The following is a 23678-nucleotide window of genomic DNA, read 5'->3' on the forward strand; positions in this document are numbered from 1 at the left end:
TATGTATGGACTCACACAGCAAGATAATTGCACTGCGCAGGCGCTTTGTGTTTACCCCCTAGGCGTGTGGGAGTTTCTGCCTTGTCTGCTTCATGTGCACAGGCGCCTTTTTTGAACCATCGCTGCGTCGCCGTTCCCTTGGCAACCTCTAAAACCGGGACTGTGTATATCATTTTTCAGCCTTGATAATACAGCAGTAACTTAGCAGTAACTCCTTATTATGTAAGAGCCTGGGACCAACCTGCAGTATGCGTGCCGCTTTTGTGTTTGTATTTATTTGTTTACTGCCCAGTGTCTCCTTGACTCCCAGTGAGCTTTCCTTTTTGCCTGCTCTATCTGCGCAGGCGCTCCTTTTAAACTAATTGAGCATCATCGTTCCTATGGTTACTTCTGGCCCGGGACTGCGCGCACGACTTTGCAGCCCCGGAAACACAGCAGTGATTATCCACTGCGCAGCTGCGGTGAGGTCACTCGGCGAACCGGAAGTGTATGCTGGTCCGCATATGCCTCCAGATTTCTGCACGCCAGTGCATGCCCACAGGTGAGACTCGTTACATCTCATTACCTGGCTGTATTAAAATAAGCTTCGGTTGCTCATTCTACATCTCCCCTGAGGAAGACGCTCTTGTAACGGTTCTAGTCCCCCCCAGCACGAGCACCTTATATTGCATTCTCGCATCCCTACCTGGTATATATATATTTTTTTATTTTTTTATTTTCTTGGACTCTAGGTCTCTTGGACTTGTCTTTATCCCCGAGTCCTGGGTTATATGTTTTTTCGTAATTGGATGGTTTCCTTTGTGGGGCATACGTTGATCTAAAACGGAGTTATCCTAGTCCCAGATTTTTTGGCAATACTCTATTTACTTTGTTACTGTTGATAAGGTTCTGCAATTGTTGTAATTTAAGCCCATAGAGCATAGCTGGTAGCGGATGAGTATGCATACTTGAATTCATATATGTGTGCGTTATTTTGGAATTGATATTACACAGTGTGTGGTGCTCAGTGACATTTATTTCCATTTGTCTGGGGGGGTGGCATGTGGCTTACTAGCCATATGCTGTTTTTTGGCTTTTTAAATGTTTTTAAATGTATGTCTTGTTTTGATATGCCTATGTATTAATAAAGTTGTTATTTTTTGAGGGTTGATCCCAGTGTTATGCATATCCTTTTTTCTTGGTCTTCTTTAAACCACTGTTTGGGCGCAAGGCAGAGCTCGGAAGGGAAGGAGCGCTATTTGACTTTTTCAATGCAAAATTGGCTGGAATTAAGATCGGACGCCATGTCGTATTCGGAGAGCCCCTGATGTGCCTAAACAGTGGAAACCCCTCACAAGTGGTATTTTGGAAACTAGACCCCCTTATCTAGATGTGTGGTGAGTACTTTGAATCCCAAGTGCTTCACAGACGTTTATAAGGTAGCGGCGTAAAATAAAAAATCATAAAAATGATATTTTGCCCCAATGTTTTATTTTCCCAAGGGTAACAGAAGAAATTGGACACAAGAGTTATTGTGCAATTTGTCCAGAGTATGCTGATACCCCATATGTCAGGGGGGACCACTGTTTGGGCGCATGGCAGAGCTCGGAAGGGAAGGAGCGCCGTTTGACTTTTTCAATGCATAATTGGCTGGAATTGAGGTTGGATGCCATATCGCATTTGGAGAGTCCCTGATGTGCCTAAAAAGTAGAAATCCCCCACAATTGACCCCATTTTGGAAACTAAACCTCCCAAGGAACTTATATAAATGTGTGGTGAGAACTTTGAACAAACAGGTGTCTCACTAAAGTTTATAATACCCGGGTGTGAAAATAAAAAATCATATTTTTTCCACAAATATGATCTTTTAGTCACCAATTTTTTTTCCAAAGGATAACAGGAGAAATTGGATCCAAAAGTTGCTGTCTAATTTGTCCTGAGTACGCTGATACCCCATATGTGGGAGAAAACTACTGTATGGGCACACATCGGGGTTCGGAAGGGAAGTAGTGACGTTTTGGAATGCAGACTTTGATGGAATGGTCTGCCGGCATCCTGTCGCGTTTGGAGAGCCCTTGATGTGCCTAAACAGTATAAATCCCCCACAAATGACCACATTTTGTAAACTAGACCCCCCGGGGAACTTATCTAGGAGTGTGGTAAGCACTTTGAACCCCCAAGTGCCTCACAGAAGTTTAAAACGTAGAGCTGTAAAAATAAATCATATTTTTTCCACAAAAATGAACATTTTGCCTCCAATTTTTTTATTTTTCCAAGGGTAACAGAAGAAATTGGACCCCAAGAGTTATTGTGCAATTTGTCCTGAGTATGCTGATAACCCATATGTGGGGGTAAACCACTGTTTGGGCACATGGCAGAGCTCAGAAGTGAAGGAGCGCCAGATGTTACTGTTATGATTTGCAGGTGCCATGACCTACTGGGAGATCCCATGAGGTGCCAAAACAGCAGAACCCCCCATAAGTGACCCTATTTTACGAATTACACCTCTCAATTAAATATGCAAATTGCCTCTTCTGAGAAAAAGAGGACTTAACTCTATAGCGCCACTTGTTGGAAGTAGCGATCCTACAAGTCACAATCAACCCTTTAACGAGTCGTGCAATATGACTTAGGATAAAAGCCAAATCAGTATCTCAGTTCGCAGACTTGGTGTTTCGGGCTGTTGGCCCTCGTCAGTGCGAAGCATGAGAACTGATATGGCTAGATGAGAGGCTCTGGACTTGGGTCTAAGGGGTAACGTTTCTCCTTATGGAGAGTGACATACCAGCTGGCTTGTCAAGGTAAGGAGGCTTAGTCGCCGTGCAATGCTCTTCTGGGAAATTAAATATGCAAATTGTCTCTTCTGAGAAAAAGAGGACTTAACTCTATAGTGCCACCTGTTGGAAGTAGCGATCCTACAAGTCACAACCCTTTATCGAGTGTTATAAATCCAAAGTGAGGGAAATCCCCAAAATGCTAATTGAGATGGCATAACTACACACTAAGCTCTTGGCCTCATGGATGCATTAAAGCCCCCTCATTTGCATTTGAATTAAAATTAGTTTCCTCGGTAACATTACCACTAAAATGTGCAGTGCTAGTATGATTTTTATAGGGGCTAAGTCCCCTATATAACTGTATATTTGGTTCAATATGTATTTTGGGGATGGTAAACTTCCATTAAACTAAAAAAAGTTAGGTTTAGAATACATTGCATTTCAACCATTGCTTGTTCATTTAATGTAATGGAGGTTGTTTTTAGCCTTGAGACTTGGATGACTTGCAATCAATGAAGGAAATAAAATTGTACCAGCAAATGAAAAGAAAACCGAAAGGTCAATGTAGCCATCTGTGATGTATAACGAAAGGATTTGCATCAAGCGGCATAATAACTAGCAAGTTAAAATGTAAATGAACAGAGAAATGCAAAAAAATAAACTGTGGACAAAATATAGAACAAAACTTGTTTCTATAGTTAGTCATTTTCTTACAGGATGTTAGATGTCAATGGTATAAATCCAAATAAAAAATAAACAAATAGGAAAATGGGTTTATCTGCCAAATTCAGCTTTATGCACACGGAGCCGTTGCCACTAGGGTTGAGCGACTTTTGCTTTTTTAGGGTCGAGTTGGGTTTTGTGAAACCCAACCTTCTCGAAAGTCGGATCGCGTGAAATCGGCCGATTCTACTGTAAAGTCGGGTTCCGGACCGGAACACGAAACCCAATGCAAGTCAATGTGTATTTTCTCTCTCTCTCTCTCTCTCTCCTCCGTGCAAAGCATGTGTTGTGTTTGACTGCGGAAATCACTGCAGCCCAAACGGTAATATGGCTCTATGACGCTGGCCGGAACCTATGTCATCACGCTGCCCACACTCCTTTATTGGCTGAAAAAATGGCGGGGAAGGTGTCATACAAAACGCGACTTTGGCGCCAAGATCGCCGACCACGTGGCCGATCCCACTCTGGAGTCGGGTCGGGTTTCACGATACCCGACTTTGCCAAAAGTCGGCGACTTTTGAATATGAACGATCCGTTTCGCTCAACCCTAGTTGCCACTCTGTGCTGTCCTATGGTGCCTATAAGAAATGTTTCTACATGAGAATAGGTTGTTATAAAACATACCATATTTTTTCTTTATATGAACTACGGTATATCGATACTGTAATCCTTAATGGATTTGTACAGAGCTGTTGTAAGATATTGCTGATAAATCATAATATTTTAGCATTTATACTTTTGTATATTAGTGTTATAATTCCAAAATAATAACTTTAAGGGCTCATTCAGGATATAACACAGTCTGTTTTTCACCCCTTAAAACAACATGATTATTGGATTATGTCTGGTTTTTAACCCCTTTACCCCCAAGGCTGTTTGCACGTTAATGGCCAGGTCAATTTTTACAATTCTGACCGCTGTCACTTTATGCGGTTACAACTCTATAACGCTTCAACGGATCCCACTGATTTTGAGAAAGTTTCTTCTTAACATATTTTACTTCATGGTAGTGGTAAAAATGTTTTGATGTGAGTCGTTTATTTATTTTAAAAAAATGGAAATTTGGTGAAAATTGAGCAATGTTCAAACTTTTATCTTTTATGCCCTTAAATCAGAGCGTCACATCACACAAAATAGTTAATAAATGTAATTTTTTGGGGAGTTAGGAAGTTATAAGGGTTAAAAGGTGACCTGCAATTTCAAATTTTTCCAACAACATAATTTTTTTAGGGACCGCATCATATTTGAAGTGACGTTGAGGGGTTTATATGACAGAAAATATCCAAAATTGACACCATTCTAAACACTACACCACTCAAGGTGCTCATAACAACATTCGAGAAGTTGCGTCACAGGAATTTTTGGAATGTGGAAGGAAAAAATTAACATTTAACTTTTTGTGTTCTGTTCGCGAGCAAGTTTGTAGCACCGCTGGTGAAGTGCACAGTCCAGGAGAGTAGGCTGCAATCTCACTCCTGTACTCAGCGTACACCGCGGGATCGGTACTGCGCGGCACGTCTGCGGTTGTCAGAAGCACAGTCCGGTAAACACTTTTGGGGTCAGAGGGTGGCGAGGAAATGTCCCTTTCGGAAGCAAGGTCTGTCTGAGCGGGGACCGTAGTCAGATCATGCGGACCTGTCAATTGGCGTCCGTCAGCAGAGAGGGAGTCAATTTTTCTTGTCGCACATGCTGGGTACCTGCCAGAAGCCCCATTCTCACACGCTCAGTCCCTTTTATCTGAGAACCTTCCCATCAGTCAGGTGCAAAGGTCTGCTCCAGTCAGGAAGTCTTTCATCCGGCAACAATGGTGACAGCCCCAACAGTTCTGACCCAGACACACAAGAGGGACCACTAGCCCGGTCCATCTTCCTACACTCTCTGTGCTTCATATTGTGCCTCTAACCCATAGGTCAGTTTGCTGCAGGCTCAGACACTGGCTGCCATTGGCACCTGGTGGCTACCCTAACAGCTTAAGCCTATCCTCACCACTAGAGGCTCTAGGAAAGACCAGGTGACCACTTGGTTACACCCTTCCAGGGTAAGCCTATCCATTGGCCTAATGCTTCCACATCCACCGCCATCATATTCTGGACCCTAAACAATATGGACTTCAGACCAGATATGTAGCTACTAGTGATGAGCGAGTATACTCGTTGCTCGGGTTTTCCCGAGCATGCTCGGGTGGTCTCCAAGTATTTGAGACTGCTTGGAGATTTAGTTTTTGTTGACACAGCTGCATGATTTACAGCTACTAGCCAGCCAGAGTACATGTGGGGGTTGTCTGGTTGCTAGGGAATCCCCACTTGTAATCAAGTTGTCTAGTAGCCACAAATCATACAGCTGCGGCAAGAAAAACTAAATCTCTGAGCAGTCACAAATACTCGGAGACCACCCGAGCGTGCTTGGGAAGACCTGAGCAACGAGTATACTAGCTCATCACTAGTAGCTACTTACCTCTTCGCATACATTTAGTGCATTTTTCTTTCATGCCCTCTAAATGAACATGCACAGCTTGCTGCATCCGAAAAGTTGTCTACTCTTCCAGCAGTCCAAGAAAACTTCCCTTTTGGCAGAATTGGCAAGTACAGTTTATTCTATGCAGCAAACTGTCTCCAAACCGCCCTGTCCTTATCCAATTGATTAGGGCCTGACTGATAGAAATACATTCTTTGCAAGATACAATGTAATTTTGTACAAAACCTTAACCTCTGAGATAATTTGGTAAAGGAGAAAAATGTGAAGTTGTAATTTGTAGCTGTCACTACCCATGCATCACCAAGCCTGTGAATATTAAGTCTGTAAGCTCTGTAAGGTCAGAGCATGACTCAGCATTGTCCTCCTAGCTCAGAGGAGAATGCTGATGTTGGACTTTCAAGGTAACATGGACATCAGCCAGAGGATATAGATTGCAGATTTTTGCATCATTTCTGTCACAGAATGTAGCACTCTCATCCTTCAGGAGGAAATATTAGATTTTCTTTCTATAACAATTTCACACCATGCTATACATTTATCTGTCATTTAAATGAGAACCCAATATTCCAAACAAGACTTGTTTCAGTCCTATGCTCTGCATCATGTCCACATGTTTGGTTTAGCACGAGAATCGTAGGATCGTACTCTTAAAATGAGTCTTGCCCATTTAACCAAAAGAAAGAGGTATTGTAGAGCCAGAGCAGTATTCTGAGAGAAGGTTTGGTGAAAGGGAACATAACTCTACCCTCGCCTACTGTATTCTCACCCATCCCTTGTAGATTGTGAGCCCTCGCGGGCAGGGTCCTCTCTCCTCCTGTACCCGTTGTGACTTGTATTGTTTAAGATTATTGTACTTGTTTTTATTATGCATACCCCTCCTTGTTTTGTGAGGATCCTGTCGCACCCTGTGTGGATAGATCCTGAAGATCCTCCAATGTAAGGGCTTTTACAAGTGTGGTGTTACTGCTTGTAGCACTTGTCGAAACGCACCGATAAAACACGTTTCAGGATAAGGACAAAATCAAAACCTTTTATATTAAGAACTTTATTAATTGCCACACAAGCAATGTAGTTTACAAAATTGACTGTACCAAGTGCAATGTAGCATACATAGGATGCACCACGAGAAAGTTGAAAACCAGAATATCGGAGCATTTGAGGGATCTGGGGAGTAGCAATACTCTAAATAGGAACTTATCAGCTGTTGCCAAACATTTTACCATGCACCATTCAGGAGACACTTCTACGATGACGATTCAAGGCATAGAGCATGTTAATTTATCTCAGCGGGGTGGAAATGTTAAAAGACAGCTTCTAACTAGAGAAGCTTTCTGGATCTATAACCTGCGAACCAGATATCCACTTGGTCTCAATCGAAAAAATGAAATCATGTATCATTATTGTTAGTTATTTATTGCATTAGTGTATTTTTATTTGTATATATTGTTAGAAATATTCTGTCGGTTATTGCTATCTTACCGCAGTTAGATGTAATTCTTGCAGCTGCGGTGGAGATTGTGTGTTCAGGACCTGCGGTAACAGTCATGTGACTTGAATTGTCCATAGGATTGGTCCGTGAACACTTGATAACAATCACCGCAATCTCCAAGAAACCATGCATTGATTAAGATCGGGTACGATCGAAACGCGTCGCATGTACTCTGTACTGGGACATTCGCATAGAGGCAAGGATTCACTATGTTGCACTAATTTTTAAATGGACGAATAAAGCATTGAAATTTTATGGAGCTGGAACGCCTATTCTTATCGCTGTTACATTAACTCATCCTGGTCCGAGATGAAGTTCCAAGCACCTGTGTAGATCAGTGAGCTGGCTGTGTTTCTCTAGTTTTTTATTTTTGCTTATTGAGGTTATTGTGTCAATGTTGTGGTGAGATTTTCCGAAAGTCGTCAATGAAGAGTCCCGTGAATAGCTCAACTTCTGGGCAAAGTGACAAAACAGGGAAACCTCGTCAATCTGGGCAGAATATTTTTAGGGAGCATACCTTGTTTTTTAGAAATTTGTTCCTTCAACAGTTCCTTCAGCACTGCCAAGGCTTCCCGCTCAGCTGTACTATCCAGACCGGAATGGGGCATGTCACTGTTATGCAATTTCTGTATCATGTGGTTTTTTTCCAGAAAAAGAAGTAACTGTACTTCGAAACACATCTTGATCTTGTCGGCAGAGCAGAGATTATCCACTAACTCCTTTTTACCTCTTGATGTCTGATGCTTACTTGCTGACCCATGGATCTGCTGCAGCTGACTTCACATTATATGCTGTTTTTACAGATGAAACAGGTGAATTTAATTTGAGTTTTAAGCTCATTGTATTTCTCAGATAAGACCCTATTTACGGTGGCCATTAGGCGCAATCCAGCGCTCATACAACTCTATGAGAAAAAACGGATCCAGCAGAAAAAAAACGGATCGTTTTTTTTCAAAACTCGCCGGATTGTGCCTGACGGCAATTACCTGATGTGTGAAATTAGCCAGATAGATATATGGATAGAAACATCTTTGTATCTATAGATATATCTATAGATAGATATATCCATAGATAGGCCGATGTTGATAAATGAACATAAAGAAAAAAACAGGAAAACAAACGACGTGGGCTCCTGCACAATTTTCTGCGCCAGAGGGGGAAAGCCGACGGCCGGGGGCCAATATTTGTAGCCTGGAAATACCCATGGCCCCTCCCAGGCTATGAATATCAGTCCGCAGCTGTCTGCGCAGCCTTTACTGGCTATTAAAATAGGGGGGACCCCCAAAAAAATGACGTGGGGTCCCCCTATATTTTATAGCCAGAAAGGCTACGCAGACAGCTGCGGGCAGATATTCATAGCCTAGAGAGGGGCCATAGATATTGCCCCCCCCCCCCGGCTACAAATACCAGTCCGCAGCCACCCCAGAAATGGCGCGTCTGTAAGATGCGCCAATTCCGGCACTTAGCCCCTCTCTTCCCACTCCCATGTAGTGGTGGGATATGGGGTAATAAGGGGTTAATGTCACCTTGCTATTGTAAGGTGACATTAAGCTGGGTTAATAATGGAGAGGCATCAATAAGACGCCTATCCATTATTAATCCTACAGTACTGAAAGAGTTAAAAAAAATATAGACACAGCCAGAAAAAAGTATTTTAATATTCTTCATTTAACCCTCCTTACCATACTTCAGCACCTGCAAAAAGCGTAAAATAATAAACCGTATACTCCCTGTCCAACGCAGTCCAATTAATAACGAGTGTCCCACGACGATCTCCCCTATACAACAGTGACATCGGGTGATGTCACTGCTCTATAGGATCTTCAGTGACACACTGACAGGAGACAATGGCTCCTGCAGTGCATCACTGAGAGGTTACCATAGTTCACTGGACTCACTTTATGGCAAAAGCTGTGTGGGAACTTTCTCACACAGCAATGCCAAAAGTGAGACTAGGGACTATTTTTTTACAGTGGCGGAGGAATACAGTGCGGAAGGATACCTTCCTCCCGTCATTGTATTCCTGGAGCCCCTAGAGAGCGGTCTGTCCTGGTTCCCAATGGCAAGGGAACGTAAAAAACACATAAGTAACGAACGAGCTCTCGGGTGATGGAAACTCGAGTTGACCGTGAGCTAAATCTACCACACAACTAACAGTAGCCAGGGAGCATACCTACGGCTTCCTATATGCCACGCGCCAGCCGGAGGACTAACTACGCCTGGTAGAGGAAGAAACAGACCTGGCTTACCTCTAGGGAAATACCCCAAAAGATGATAGCAGCCCCCCACATGTAATAACGGTGAATTAAGAGGAAAAGACATACACAGTATGAAAGTAGATTTAGCAAAGAGAGGTCCACTTACTAGATAGCAGAAGGATACAAAAGAGGACTTCACGGTCAACTGAAAACCCTTTCAAAAACCATCCTGAAATTACTTTAAGACTCCTGTGTCAACTCATGACACAGGAGTGGCAATTTCAGCCCGCAAGAGCTTCCAGCTACAGAGAATTACAAAAACTGCAAACTGGACAAAAGGTACAAAACAAAAGGACAAAGTCCACTTAGCTGATCAGCAGACTAGTAGCAGGAACATGCAACCGAAGGCTCTGGTTACAATGATGACCGGCAAGGAAATGACTGGAGAGCAAGGCTAAATAGGAAACTCCCAAACACTGATGGAAGCAGGTGAACAGAAGAAGCAAAGTGCAAACAAGTCACCAGTACCACCAGCAACCACCAGGGGAGCCCAAAAAGCGGATACACAACAGTACCCTCCCCTTAAGGAGGGGGCACCGAACCCTCACAAGAACCGCCAGGGTGATCTGGATGAGCCCTATGAAAGGCACGAACCAAATCCGAGGCATGAACATCAGAGGCAGTTACCCAAGAATTATCTTCCTGACCATAGCCTTTCCATTTAACCAGATATTGAAGTCTCCATCTGGAAATACGGGAGTCCAAGATCTTCTCCACGACGTACTCCAATTCACCCTCCACCAGCACAGGAGCAGGAGGTTCAGTAGAAGGAACCACATATCTCCGCAACAACGACCGATGGAACACATTATGGATAGCGAAAGATGCCGGGAGGTCCAAACGAAAGGAAACAGGGTTAAGAATCTCCAAAATCCTATAAGGACCGATGAACCGAGGCTTAAATTTGGGAGAAGAAACCCTCATAGGGACAAAACGGGAAGACAACCACACCAAGTCCCCAACGCGAAGGTGGGGACCAACACGACGACGACGGTTAGCAAACTGCTGAGTCCTCTCCTGGGACAATTCCAAATTATCCACCACTTGTCCCCAAATCCGATGCAACCGATCCACCACCGCATCCACTCCAGGACAATCCGAAGATTCAACCTGACCAGATGAAAAACGCGGATGAAACCCTGAATTGCAAAAGAAAGGAGAAACCAAAGTGGCAGAACTAGCCCGATTATTAAGAGCAAACTCCGCCAACGGCAGAAAGGCAACCCAATCATCCTGATCCGCAGACACAAAATACCTCAAATAAGTCTCCAAAGTTTGATTAGTTCGCTCCGTCTGGCCATTGGTCTGAGGATGGAATGCAGACGAAAAGGACAAATCAATGCCCAACCTGGCACAGACTGCCCGCCAAAATCTAGACACGAACTGGGTACCCCTGTCAGAAACGATGTTTTCCGGAATACCATGCAAGCGAACCACATTTTGAAAAAACAGAGGGACCAACTCAGATGAGGAAGGCAACTTAGGCAATGGCACCAAATGAACCATTTTAGAAAAACGGTCACACACCACCCAGATGACAGACATCTTCTGAGAAACAGGGAGATCCGAGATAAAGTCCATAGAGATGTGCGTCCAAGGCCTCTTCGGAATAGGCAAGGGCAACAACAACCCACTAGCCCTAGAACAACAAGGCTTGGCCCGAGCACACACATCGCAAGACTGCACAAAAACACGCACATCTCGAGACAGGGAAGGCCACCAGAAGGATCTAGCCACCAAATCTCTGGTGCCAAAAATTCCCGGATGACCTGCCAGAGTAGAAGAATGAACTTCCGAGATGACTCTAGTGGTCCACTCGTCAGGAACAAACAGTCTACCAGACGGACAATGATCAGGTCTATCCGCCTGAAATTCTTGCAAAGCACGTCGCAAATCTGGAGAGACAGCAGACAAAACCACTCCATCCTTAAGGACACCAGCAGGTTCAGAATTCCCAGGAGAGTCAGGCTCAAAACTCCTAGAAAGAGCATCTGCTTTCACATTCCTAGAACCCGGTAAGTATGAGACCACAAAATTAAACCGGGAAAAGAACAACGACCAATGTGCCTGTCTAGGATTCAGGCGCCTGGCAGACTCCAAATAAATTAAATTCTTGTGATCAGTCAAAACTACCACCTGATGTCTGGCACCCTCAAGCCAATGACGCCACTCCTCAAATGCCCACTTCATGGCCAAAAGCTCCCGATTACCAACATCATAGTTTCGCTCGGCGGCCGAAAATTTTCGCGAAAAGAACGCACAAGGTCTCATCACTGAGCAGTCGGAACTTTTCTGCGACAAAACCGCCCCCGCTCCGATCTCAGAAGCATCGACCTCAACCTGAAAGGGAAGAGAAACATCAGGCTGGCGCAACACAGGGGCAGACAAAAAGCGGCGCTTAAGCTCCCGAAAGGCCTCCACGGCAGCAGGGGACCAATTGGCAACATCAGCACCCTTTTTAGTCAAATCCGTCAGAGGTTTAGCAACGCCAGAAAAACCAGCTATAAATCGACGATAAAAATTAGCAAAGCCCAAGAATTTCTGGAGACTCTTCAGAGAAGTAGGCTGCGTCCAGTCGTAAATAGCCCGAACCTTGACAGGGTCCATCTCAATAGAAGAAGGGGAAAAAATATACCCCAAAAATGAAATTTTTTGAACCCCAAAAACACACTTTGAACCCTTTACACACAAAGAATTCTCCCGCAAAACCTGAAAAACCCTCCTGACCTGCTGAACATGAGACTCCCAGTCATCAGAAAAAATCAAAATATCATCCAAGTACACAATCATAAATTTATCCAAATATTCCCGGAAAATATCATGCATTAAGGACTGAAAGACAGAAGGTGCATTAGAAAGGCCGAAAGGCATTACCAAATACTCAAAATGGCCCTCAGGCGTATTAAATGCGGTCTTCCACTCATCCCCCTTCTTAATTCGCACCAAATTATACGCCCCACGAAGATCAATCTTAGAGAACCACTTAGCCCCCCTTATGCGAGCAAACAAATCAGTCAGCAAAGGCAACGGATACTGATATTTGACTGTAATTTTATTCAGGAGACGATAATCAATACAAGGCCTCAGAGAGCCATCCTTTTTAGAGACAAAGAAAAAACCGGCTCCTAAAGGTGATGAAGAAGGACGAATATGTCCCTTTTCCAGGGACTCCTTAATATACTCGCGCATAGCAGCATGTTCAGGTACAGATAGGTTAAACAAACGACCCTTTGGAAATTTACTGCCAGGAATCAGATCTATGGCGCAATCACAATCCCTGTGAGGAGGGAGTGAACCAATCTTAGGCTCTTCAAAAATATCACGATAATCAGACAAAAATGCCGGAATCTCAGATGGAATAGATGACGAAATGGACACCATAGGAGTGTCCCAATGAGCCCCCCGACATCCCCAGCTTAACACAGACATAGCCTTCCAGTCAAGGACTGGGTTATGAGACTGTAACCATGGTAATCCAAGCACCAAAACATCATGTAAATTGTACAACACAAGGAAGCGAATCACCTCCTGATGGTCTGGAGTCATACGCATAGTCACTTGCGTCCAGAACTGTGGTTTATTACAAGCCAAAGGTGTAGAATCAATACCCTTCAGAGGTATAGGGACTTCCAGAGGCTCTAAATCAAACCCACAGCGCCTGGCAAAGGACCAGTCCATAAGACTCAGAGCAGCGCCCGAGTCCACATAGGCATCCACGGTAATAACTGATAATGAACAAATCAAGGTTACAGACAAAATAAATTTGGACTGTAAAGTGCCAATTGAAATGGACTTGTCAACCTTCCTAGTACGCTTAGAGCATGCCGATATAACATGAGCAGAATCACCACAATAGAAGCATAACCCATTTTTACGCCTATAATTCTGCCGCTCGCTTCTGGACATAACTGTCACATTGCATTTTCTCTGGCGTCTCTTCAGAAGATACCGCCAAATGGTGCACGGGTTTGCGCTCCCGCAAACGCCGATCAATCTGAATTGCCATTGTCATGGACTCATTCAGACCTGTAGGCGCAGGGAACCCGACCATAACATCTTTAACGGCATCAGAAAGGCCCTCTCTGAAATTTGCCGCTAAGGCGCACTCATTCCACTGAGTAAGCACAGACCACCTACGAAATTTTTGGCAGTATATCTCCGCTTCATCTTGCCCTTGAGATAGGGCTATCAAAGCTTTTTCAGCTTGAATCTCCAAATTAGGTTCCTCATAAAGCAACCCTAAAGCCAGGAAAAACGCATCCACATTGAGCAACGCAGGATCCCCTGGTGCCAATGAAAATGCCCAATTTTGAGGGTCACCTCGCAGCAAAGAGATTACAATCTTAACCTGCTGGACAGGATCTCCTGAGGAGTGAGGTCTGAGAGAAAGGAATAATTTACAATTATGTTTGAAATTCAAAAACCGAGATCTATCTCCGGAAAACACCTTTGGTGTAGGGATTTTAGGTTCAGAAATAGGAGCATGTATAACAAAATCTTGTAAATTTTGAACCTTCGTAGCAAGATTATTTAAACCTGCAGCCAAACTCTGGACATCCATGTTAAACAGCTAAGGTCAGAGCCATTCAAGGGTTAAGAGGAGGTAAGAAGCAGCTAGACAGCAATTAAGGGCTAGGCAGCAAAACTCTGAGGGAAAGAAAAAAAAAATTTCCCTTCAACACTTCTTTTTCTCCTGCTTCAGCCCAAACAATTAACACTTTGAAGGCCGGTCATACTGTCATGGTTCCCAATGGCAAGGGAACGTAAAAAACACATAAGTAATGAACGAGCTCTCGGGTGATGGAAACTCGAGTTGACCGTGAGCTAAATCTACCACACAACTAACAGTAGCCAGGGAGCATACCTACGGCTTCCTATATGCCACGCGCCAGCCGGAGGACTAATTATGCCTGGTAGAGGAAGAAACAGACCTGGCTTACCTCTAGGGAAATACCCCAAAAGATGATAGCAGCCCCCCACATGTAATAACGGTGAATTAAGAGGAAAAGACATACACAGTATGAAAGTAGATTTAGCAAAGAGAGGTCCACTTACTAGATAGCAGAAGGATACAAAAGAGGACTTCACGGTCAACTGAAAACCCTTTCAAAAACCATCCTGAAATTACTTTAAGACTCCTGTGTCAACTCATGACACAGGAGTGGCAATTTCAGCCCGCAAGAGCTTCCAGCTACAGAGAATTACAAAAACTGCAAACTGGACAAAAGGTACAAAACAAAAGGACAAAGTCCACTTAGCTGATCAGCAGACTAGTAGCAGGAACATGCAACCGAAGGCTCTGGTTACAATGATGACCGGCAAGGAAATGACTGGAGAGCAAGGCTAAATAGGAAACTCCCAAACACTGATGGAAGCAGGTGAACAGAAGAAGCAAAGTGCAAACAAGTCACCAGTACCACCAGCAACCACCAGGGGAGCCCAAAAAGCGGATACACAACAGCGGTCGCATCAGCTGATTCTGCTGTTCTCCACGGGAGATCGTCATGGGACACTCGTGGATTTCTGCGGATCAGGGAGTATATTGGTTGTTTGTTATTTTAATATTTTTTACAGATGAAACTGGATTTGGGGATCAAAGTGACAAATGATGGTGAGTATGTACTCTATGTTATATGTACTGTATGTCTATATGTATGTATTGCATGTAATGTATGAATGTATTGTATGTAGTATGTATGTAGTATGTTGCATGTATGTACAGTAGTATGTATGTACTAAGTTGTATGTATGAATGTATGTACAGTATGTAGTATGTATGTAGTATGTTGTATGTATGTAGTATGTATGTAGTATGTATGTATGTAGTATGCATGTAGTATGTTGTATGCATGTATGTATGTAGTATGTATGTATGTAGTATGCATGTAGTATGTTGTGTGCATGTATGTATGTATTATGTATGTATTATGTATGTAGTATGTATGTAGTATGTATGTTGTATGTATGTGGTATGTATGTTGTATATATGTAGTATGTTGTATGTATGTTGTATGTATGTATGTAGTGTGTATGTATGTATGGAGTATGTATCTAGTATGTTGCATGTATGTATCTAGTATGTATGTAGTATGTTGTATGTATGTATGTATGCGGTATGTATGTAGTATATAGTATGTTGTATGTATGTATGTAGTATGTATGTATGTTGTATGTATGTTGTATGTATGTGGAATGTTGTATGTATGTTGTATGTATGTATGTAGTATGTATGTAGTATATAGTATGTTGTATGTATATATGTATGTAGCATGTATGTTTGTGTTTTGTCTTTTTTACATTCAGCACATTAGCCGGATGATGGGACTACTACTGTCCCATCATTGGCTAATGTGTCAATCACTGTCATTGTAGCAGGCATAGCCCGATGCGACTTGTAGTCCCATCGGACGATGCCTGCACACAGACACAAAGACCCCCGAGAGGCCCGCACAGACCCCCGTGAGACCCATACAGACCCCCAGCAGGCCCGCATAGACCCCCGAGAGGCCCATACAGACCCCCGGCAGGCCCGCACAGACCCCCAAGAGGCCCATACAGGCCCCGGCAGGCCCGCACAGACCCCCAAGAGGCCCATACATGCCCCGGCAGGCCCACACAGACCCCCGAGAGGCCTGTACAGGCCCCAGCAGGCCCGCACAGACCCCCGAGAGGCCCGTACAGGCTCCGGCAGGCCCACGCAGACCCCCGAGAGGCCCGTACAGACCCCGCCCGCACACACAGACACGCACAGTCTCCGCCCACACACCGCCCACACTCTTCCCCTCTCCCGAACTGGATGTGTAAGGAAAGAAAGGGTTTATTTTCATTCCGATATTTGTGTCCCATTGACTTGCATTGGTTTCCGGTATCGGAATCGGCGATGCCCGATATTTTTGGGGTATCGGTCCCATCCAATCCGATTCGATATTTCCCGATATCGGAAGGTATCGCTCAACACTAGTCCCCACGCTTACGAGTCCTACACTAAACTAAATAGGAAAGCCACTAAAGACTCAAGGTCTCCAAAAATTCAATTTACAACAGCAGAAAAAAAGGCAGCAACACTTACCTGCCCAGATCTTGGAACAAATGCATTACAGGGTGCAGCCAGCCCATGAAGCAAGATGTTAGCAACACAGGTGCAAAATACTAGATCAACAGCCACTCTCCACCTACCCACTCCTGGAGGGGGTAACTGCCCAATATACAGTTGCACAATGAAGGCCCACATAGGGCGTTGTTCACACAATGGTACTGCATAGTGTCTGGTTCACAGCCTATTAGTTACGCCCCTACTTTTTGATTAGGGACCAAATGTGTTTGGGCTTGGCTGCAACCTAAAAAATAAAGTCCAAAAAAAATATACAAAATAGTGAGGTATTGGTTGATATTTTGGCCAAAATACAAAAGCTCGTAACCCATGCCAAGGGTCCCCCCGCTTACGAGTCCTACACTAAACTAAATAGCAAAGCCACTAAAGACTCAAGGTCTCCTTTGCACTCGCTCTAGTTCCATTATATCCTTCCTGAGCAGCGGTGCCCAAAACTGTACACAGTACTTCATGTGTGGTCTAACCAGGGATTTGTAGTATATGCAAATCTTTCTCACATCTGGTTTTGCTTAGCCTTATCCCACCCATTCTGTATATACTTTTTTCATTTTTCTTGCGAACACGTTGAAATTTGCATTTCTCCCTGCTAAAAACCATACTGTTAGTTGCTGTCCATAGTTCCAGTTTGTTTAGATCTTTTTTAGATCTTTTCTAGTATTAGCAACCATCCTAGCTTTGTATTATAAGATGGATAGCTATGTGCTTAATTCTAAAACTCTGGGCAAAACTGTCAATGAAAAAGACCTGCGTGTATGGGTGGATGACAAACTCACATTTAGCGGCCAGTGTCAGGCAGCTGCGACAAAGGAAAATAAAATAATGGGATGCATTAAAAGAGGCATAGATGCTCATGAGGGGAACATAATTTTACCTCTATACAAGTCACTAGTTCGACCACACTTAGAATACTGTGTACAGTTCTGCTCTTCGGTGTATAAGAAAGACATACTGTAGCTGAACTACAGCGGGTGCAGAGAAGAACGACCAAGGTTATTAGAGGACTGGGGGGTCTGTAATACCAAGATAGATTATTACACTTGGGGCTATTTAGTTTGTAAAAACAAAGGCTAAGGGGTGATCTTATTTTAATGTATAAATATATGAGGGGACAGTACAAAGACCTTTCTAATGATCTTTTTAACCCCTTAAGCCTTGAGGGTGGTTTGCACGTTAATGACAGGGCCAATTTTTACAATTCTGACCACTGTCCCTTTATGAGGTTATAACTCTGGAACGCTTCAACGGATCTTGGTGATTCTGACAAAGTTTTCTCGAGACATATTGTACTTCATGATAGTGGTAAAATTTCTCTGATATAACTTGCGTTTATTTGTGAAAAAAATGGAAATTTGGCGAAAATTTTGAAAATTTCGCAATTTTCCAACTTTGAATTTTTATGCCCTTAAATCACAGAGATATGTCACACAAAATACTTAATAAGTAACATTTCCCACATGTCTACTTTACATCAGCACAATTTTGGAACCAAAATTTTGTTTTGTTAGGGAGTTATAAGGGTTAAAATTTGACCAGCAATTTCTCATCTTTACAACACCATTTTTTTTTAGGGAACACATCTCATTTGAAGTCATTTTGAGGGGTCTATATGATAGAAAATTCCCAAGTGTGACACCATTCTAAAAACTGCACCCCTCCAGGTACTTAAAACCACATTCAAGAAGTTTATTAACCCTTCAGGTGTTTCACAGGAATTTTTGGAATGTTTAAATAAAAATGAACATTTAACTTTTTTTCACACAAAATTTATTTCAGCTCCAATTTGTTTTATATTACCAAAGGTAACAGGAGAAAATGGACCCCAAAAGTTGTTGTACAATTTGTCGTGAGTATGCTGATACTCCATATGTGGGGGTAAACCACTGTTTGGGTGCATAGCAGAGCTCGGAAGGGAAGGAGCGCCATTTGACTTTTCAATGCAAAATTGACTGGAATTGAGATGGGACGCCATGTTGCGTTTGGAGAACCCCTGATGGCCTAAACAATGAAACCCCCCACAAATGACATCATTTTGGAAAGTATACCCCCTATGAACCTTATCTAGATGTGTGGTGAGCACTTTTACCCACCAAGTGCTTCACAGAAGTTTATAGTGCAGAGCCGTAAAAATAAAAAATCATATTTTTTCACAAAAATGATCTTTTCACCCCCAATTTTTTATTTTCCCAAGGGTAAGAGAAGAAATTGGACCCTGAAAGTTGTTGTGCAATTTTGTCATGTCGGACGCTGTTCAGACCAGGTCGTCCGACAGACAGCGGTAATTCCGCTTTTGACCACTATTTGCTCATTGGCGTCTGCTAGATTTTATCTAGCTGTTCCGGGGTTAATTTACCTAATCCTTGGATTGGAAGCTGGGCCATGCCCACTGCCTTTAAATAGTTCTCCTGATCTTTGGGCGTCGCCGATTATAGCTTCTGTCTTGTGCGTTGTTATCTCGGTCTGGTGAGGAGAGCTGGTGGTTGGAGATTCATTGCTGGTGGTGTATTTTCCTTTGTCTTATTTACTCCTTCTTATATTTGTATTTATTTTGCCCTGCACATTTATAGTGTATTCCTGAGTGACTGCGGCGTGGTGTATATTTTCCTTTATCCTTGTCTGTGCTAACTGTGGGTATTGGGGAATAACATCTTCACTGGGTGGTGGGCGGAGGTTTCAGCCTAGGGCTGAGCTCAGGAGACAGGGTTAGGTTTGAGGCCTGGACATGCACACCTTCAGTGTAAACTCCAGGTAGAGTGTTATGGACCTGGTGGTTAGGAGCACCCGAAGTGACCTGATGGTTAAAACAGAAAACCTGGGACCAGCTCTGAGGAGGTGGTAACTCTACTGACCGCAATCCCTAATCCTATCACACACACTAAAAATAGCCGTGGAGCGTACCTAACTCTCCCTAGATGCCTCTTCACAGCCTAAGAGCTAACTACCCCTAAAGATAGAAATAGCAGCCTACCTTGCCTCAGAGAAATTCCCCAAAGTAAAGGTAGCCCCCCACAAATAATAACTGTGAGTTAAGAGGGAAGTGACAAACACAGGAATGAAATAGATTTTAGCAAAGGAGGCCGAATCTTCTCTAGATAGACAGAGGATAGGAAAGGGAACTATGCGGTCAGTATAAAAAACTACAAAAACCACGCAGAGTGTGCAAAAAGACCTCCACACCGACTCACGGTGTGGAGGTGCAGCTCTGCACCCCCAGAGCTTCCAGCTAGCAAGGAAATATCATAAAAGCAGGCTGGACTGAAACATAGCATGTACTGAAAAATATATTCAAAAACCAATGAACAGCAAATGGCTAGCAAGGACTTAGCTTCTGCTGGAGTAGACAGGTCATCTGAGAAATCCAAGAGAGATCTGAACCAGTACTGAGACATTGACAGCTGGCATGAACTAATGACCTGGGCAGAGTTAAATAGGGAAGCCAGCAGCAGCAATAAACGAGGGCAGCTGAGAAAGCCAACCTCAAAGATCAGCAGTTCCACTCAAAGCCACCAGAGGGTGCCCAAGGACAGAACTCACCAAAGTACCATTCACGACCACAGGAGGGAGCCCGAGAACGGAACTCACAACAGTAGAGGGTCAGTCAGGATTTCCCTAGTCTGAGGGAAACTGCAGGGGCCCAGATTATTAGCTCTCGCTCACCTAGTCTCTCCCTGACAAATTTGTCCTGAGTACGCCGATACCCCATATGTGGGGGTAAACCACTGTTTGGGCGCATGGCAGAGCTCGGAAGGGAAGGAGCGCCATTTGACTTTTCAATGCAAAATTGACTGAAATTAAGATGGGATGCCATGTTGCATTTGGAGAGCCCCTGATGTGCCTAAACATTGAAACCCCCCACAAGTGACACCATTTTGGAAAGTAGGCCCCTAAAGGAACTTATCTAGATGTGTGGTGAGCACTTTGACCCACCAAGTGCTTCACAGAAGTTTATAATGCAGAGCCATAAAAATAAAAAATCATATTTTTTCACAAAAAAGCTTGTTTTCGCCCCCAATTTTTTATTTTTCCAAGGGTAAGAGAAGAAATTGGACCCCAAAAGATGTTGTGCAATTTGTCCTGAGTACGCTGATACCCGACATGTGGGGGTAAATGACTGTTTGTGCGCATGGCAGAGCTCGGAAGGAAAGGAGCGCCGTTTGACTTTTTAATGCAAAATTGACTGGAATTGAGATGGGACACCATATCGCGTTTGGAGAGCCCCTGATGTGCCTAAACATTAAAAACCCCCACAAGTGACACCATTTTGGAAACTAGACCCCGCAGGGAACTTATCTAGATGAGTTTTGAGAGCTTTGAACCCCCAAGTGTTTCACTACAGTTTATAACGCAGAGCCGTGAAAATAAAAATTCTTTTTTTTTTTCACAAAAATGGTTTTTAGCCCCCAGTTTTGTATTTTCACAAGGGTAACAGGAGAAATTGGACACCAAAGTTGTTGTCCAATTTGTTCTGAGTACGCTGATACCCCATATGTGGGAGGGAACCACCGTTTGGTCGCATGGCAGAGCTCGGAAGGGAAGGAGCGCCATTTGGAATGCAGACTTAGATGGATTGGTCTGCAGGCATCACGTTGCATTTGCAGAGCCCCTGATGTACCCAAACAGTAGAAACCACCACAAGTGACCCCATATTGGAAACTAGACCTCCCAAGGAACTTATCTAGATGTGTTGTGATAACTTTGAACCCCCAAGTGTTTCACTACAGTTTATAACACAGAGCCGTGAAAATAAAAAATATTTTTTTTCCACAAAAATTATTTTTAGCCCCAAGTTTTGTATTTTCCCAAGGGTAACAGGAGAAATTGGAACCCAAAAGTTGTCCAATTTGTCCTGAGTACGCTGATACCCCATATGTGGGGGGAACCACTGTTTGGGCGCATGGCAGAGCTCGGAAGGGAAGGAGCGCCATTTGGAATGCAGACTTAGATGGATTAGTCTGCAGGCATCATGTTGCATTTGCAGAGCCCCTGATGTACCAAAACAGTAGAAACCCCCATAAGTGACCCTATATTGGAAACTACACCCTCCCAAGGAACTTATCTAGATGTGTTGTGAGAACTTTCAACCCCCAAGTGTTTCACTACAGTTTACAACGCAGAGCCGCGAAAATAAAAAATCCTTTTTTTCCCACAAAAATGATTTTTAGCCCCCCAAAATTTTATTTTCCCAAGGGTAACAAGAGAACTTGGACCCCAAAAGTTGTTTTCCAATTTGTCCCAAGTCCGCTGATACCCCATATGTTGGGGTAAACCCCTGTTTGGGCGCACAGGAGAGCTCGGAAGGGAAGGAGCACTGTTTTACTTTTTCAACGCAGAATTGGCTGGAATTGAGATCGGATACCATGTCGCGTTTTGAGAGCCCCTAATGTGCCTAAACAGTGGAAACTCCCCAATTCTAACTGAAACCCTAATCCAAACACGCCCCTAACCCTAATACCAACGGTAAGCCTAACCACACCCCTAAACCTGACACACCCCTAACTCTAATGCCAACCCTAATCCCAACCATAAATGTAATCCAAATCCTAACCCTATCTTTAGCCCCAACCCTAACCCTAACTTTAGCCCCGACCCTAACCCTAGCCCTAAGGCTACTTTCACACTAGCGTCGGCATCGGCCTGTCGCAGTGCGTCGGGCTGACGTATCGACGCATACTGTGAAATAGAAGCACAACGGGGGCATCGGATGCAGTTTTTCAACGCATCCGCTGCCCCATTGTAATGTCTGGGGAGGAGGGGGCGGAGCTTCGGCCGCGCATGCGTGGTCGCAAATGGTGGACACGATGCACAAAAAAAGTTATATGCAACATTTTTTTGTGTCGATGGTCTGCCAAAATACGACGGATGCGATGTGCGGCAATGCGTCGCTAATGCAAACCTATGGAGCCCCCTCCCTGCGTGATGCTTCCCTATACCGCCGGAACACTGCGATCATGTTTGATCGCAGTGTGCCGGAGGTTAATGTGCCGGGGGCGGTCCATGACCGCTCCTGGCACATAGTGCCGGATGTCAGCTGCGATGGTCAGCAGACACCTGGCCGCGATCGGCCGCGCTCCCCCCGTGAGCGCGGCCGATCGCATATGACGTACTATCCCGTCACTGGGAATTAAGTCCCAGGTCACCTTGACGGGATAGTATGTCATATGGGATTAAGAGGTTAATTATAGACCTGAGACAGGGACAAGGGGGCATCCTCTACATCTGGAGGAAAGAAGGTTTAAGCATAATAACAGACGCGGATTATTTACTGTAAGAGCAGTGAGACTATGGAACTCCCTGCCGTATGATGTAGTAATGAATGATTCATTACTTAAATTTAAGAGGGGACTGGATGCCTTTCTTGAAAAGTATAATGTTACAGGTTATATATACTAGATTCCTTGATAGGGTGTTGATCCAGGGAACTAGTCTGATTGCCGTATGTGGAGTCGGGAAGGAATTTTTTCCCCAATGTGGAGCTTACTCTTTGCCACATGGTTTTTTTTTTGCCTTCCTCTGGATCAACATGTTAGGGCATGTTAGGTTAGGCTATGGGTTTAACTAGATGGACTTAAAGTCTTCCTTCAACCTTAATAACTATGTTACTATGTTATCAGCAAATGTAGTCAGTTTACCCTCAACTCCTTCATCTAAATTTTTGAAAAAGATGTTGAACAACACATGGCCCAGGACAGAGCCCTGTGGTACCACACTTGAGACATTCTTCCAACTGGATGTGCAGCCATTTATGACCACACTTTGGGTTTGATCACTAAGCCAGTTATGAATCCAATGAACAGTTGTGTCGTCCATTCCATACTTTGTCATTTTTTCAATAAGGATGGTATGAGATACTTTGTCAAATGCTTTGCTGA

General features: G+C 43.8%; 1 protein-coding gene across 1 annotated transcript in view; it reads left to right on the plus strand.

The window, feature by feature from the left end:
• Window positions 1–465: 465 nt before the first annotated feature.
• LOC143773406 (uncharacterized) overlaps window positions 466–23678 on the plus strand; it is a 97940-nt gene continuing 74727 nt past the window's right edge. The window contains exon 1 of the mRNA XM_077260866.1: window positions 466–541. The gene's annotated coding sequence lies outside the window, so the exon portion shown is untranslated. The remainder of the gene's footprint in view (window positions 542–23678) is intronic.

This window comes from Ranitomeya variabilis, chromosome 5, assembly GCF_051348905.1.
Source record: "Ranitomeya variabilis isolate aRanVar5 chromosome 5, aRanVar5.hap1, whole genome shotgun sequence".
NCBI lineage: Eukaryota > Metazoa > Chordata > Amphibia > Anura > Dendrobatidae > Ranitomeya > Ranitomeya variabilis.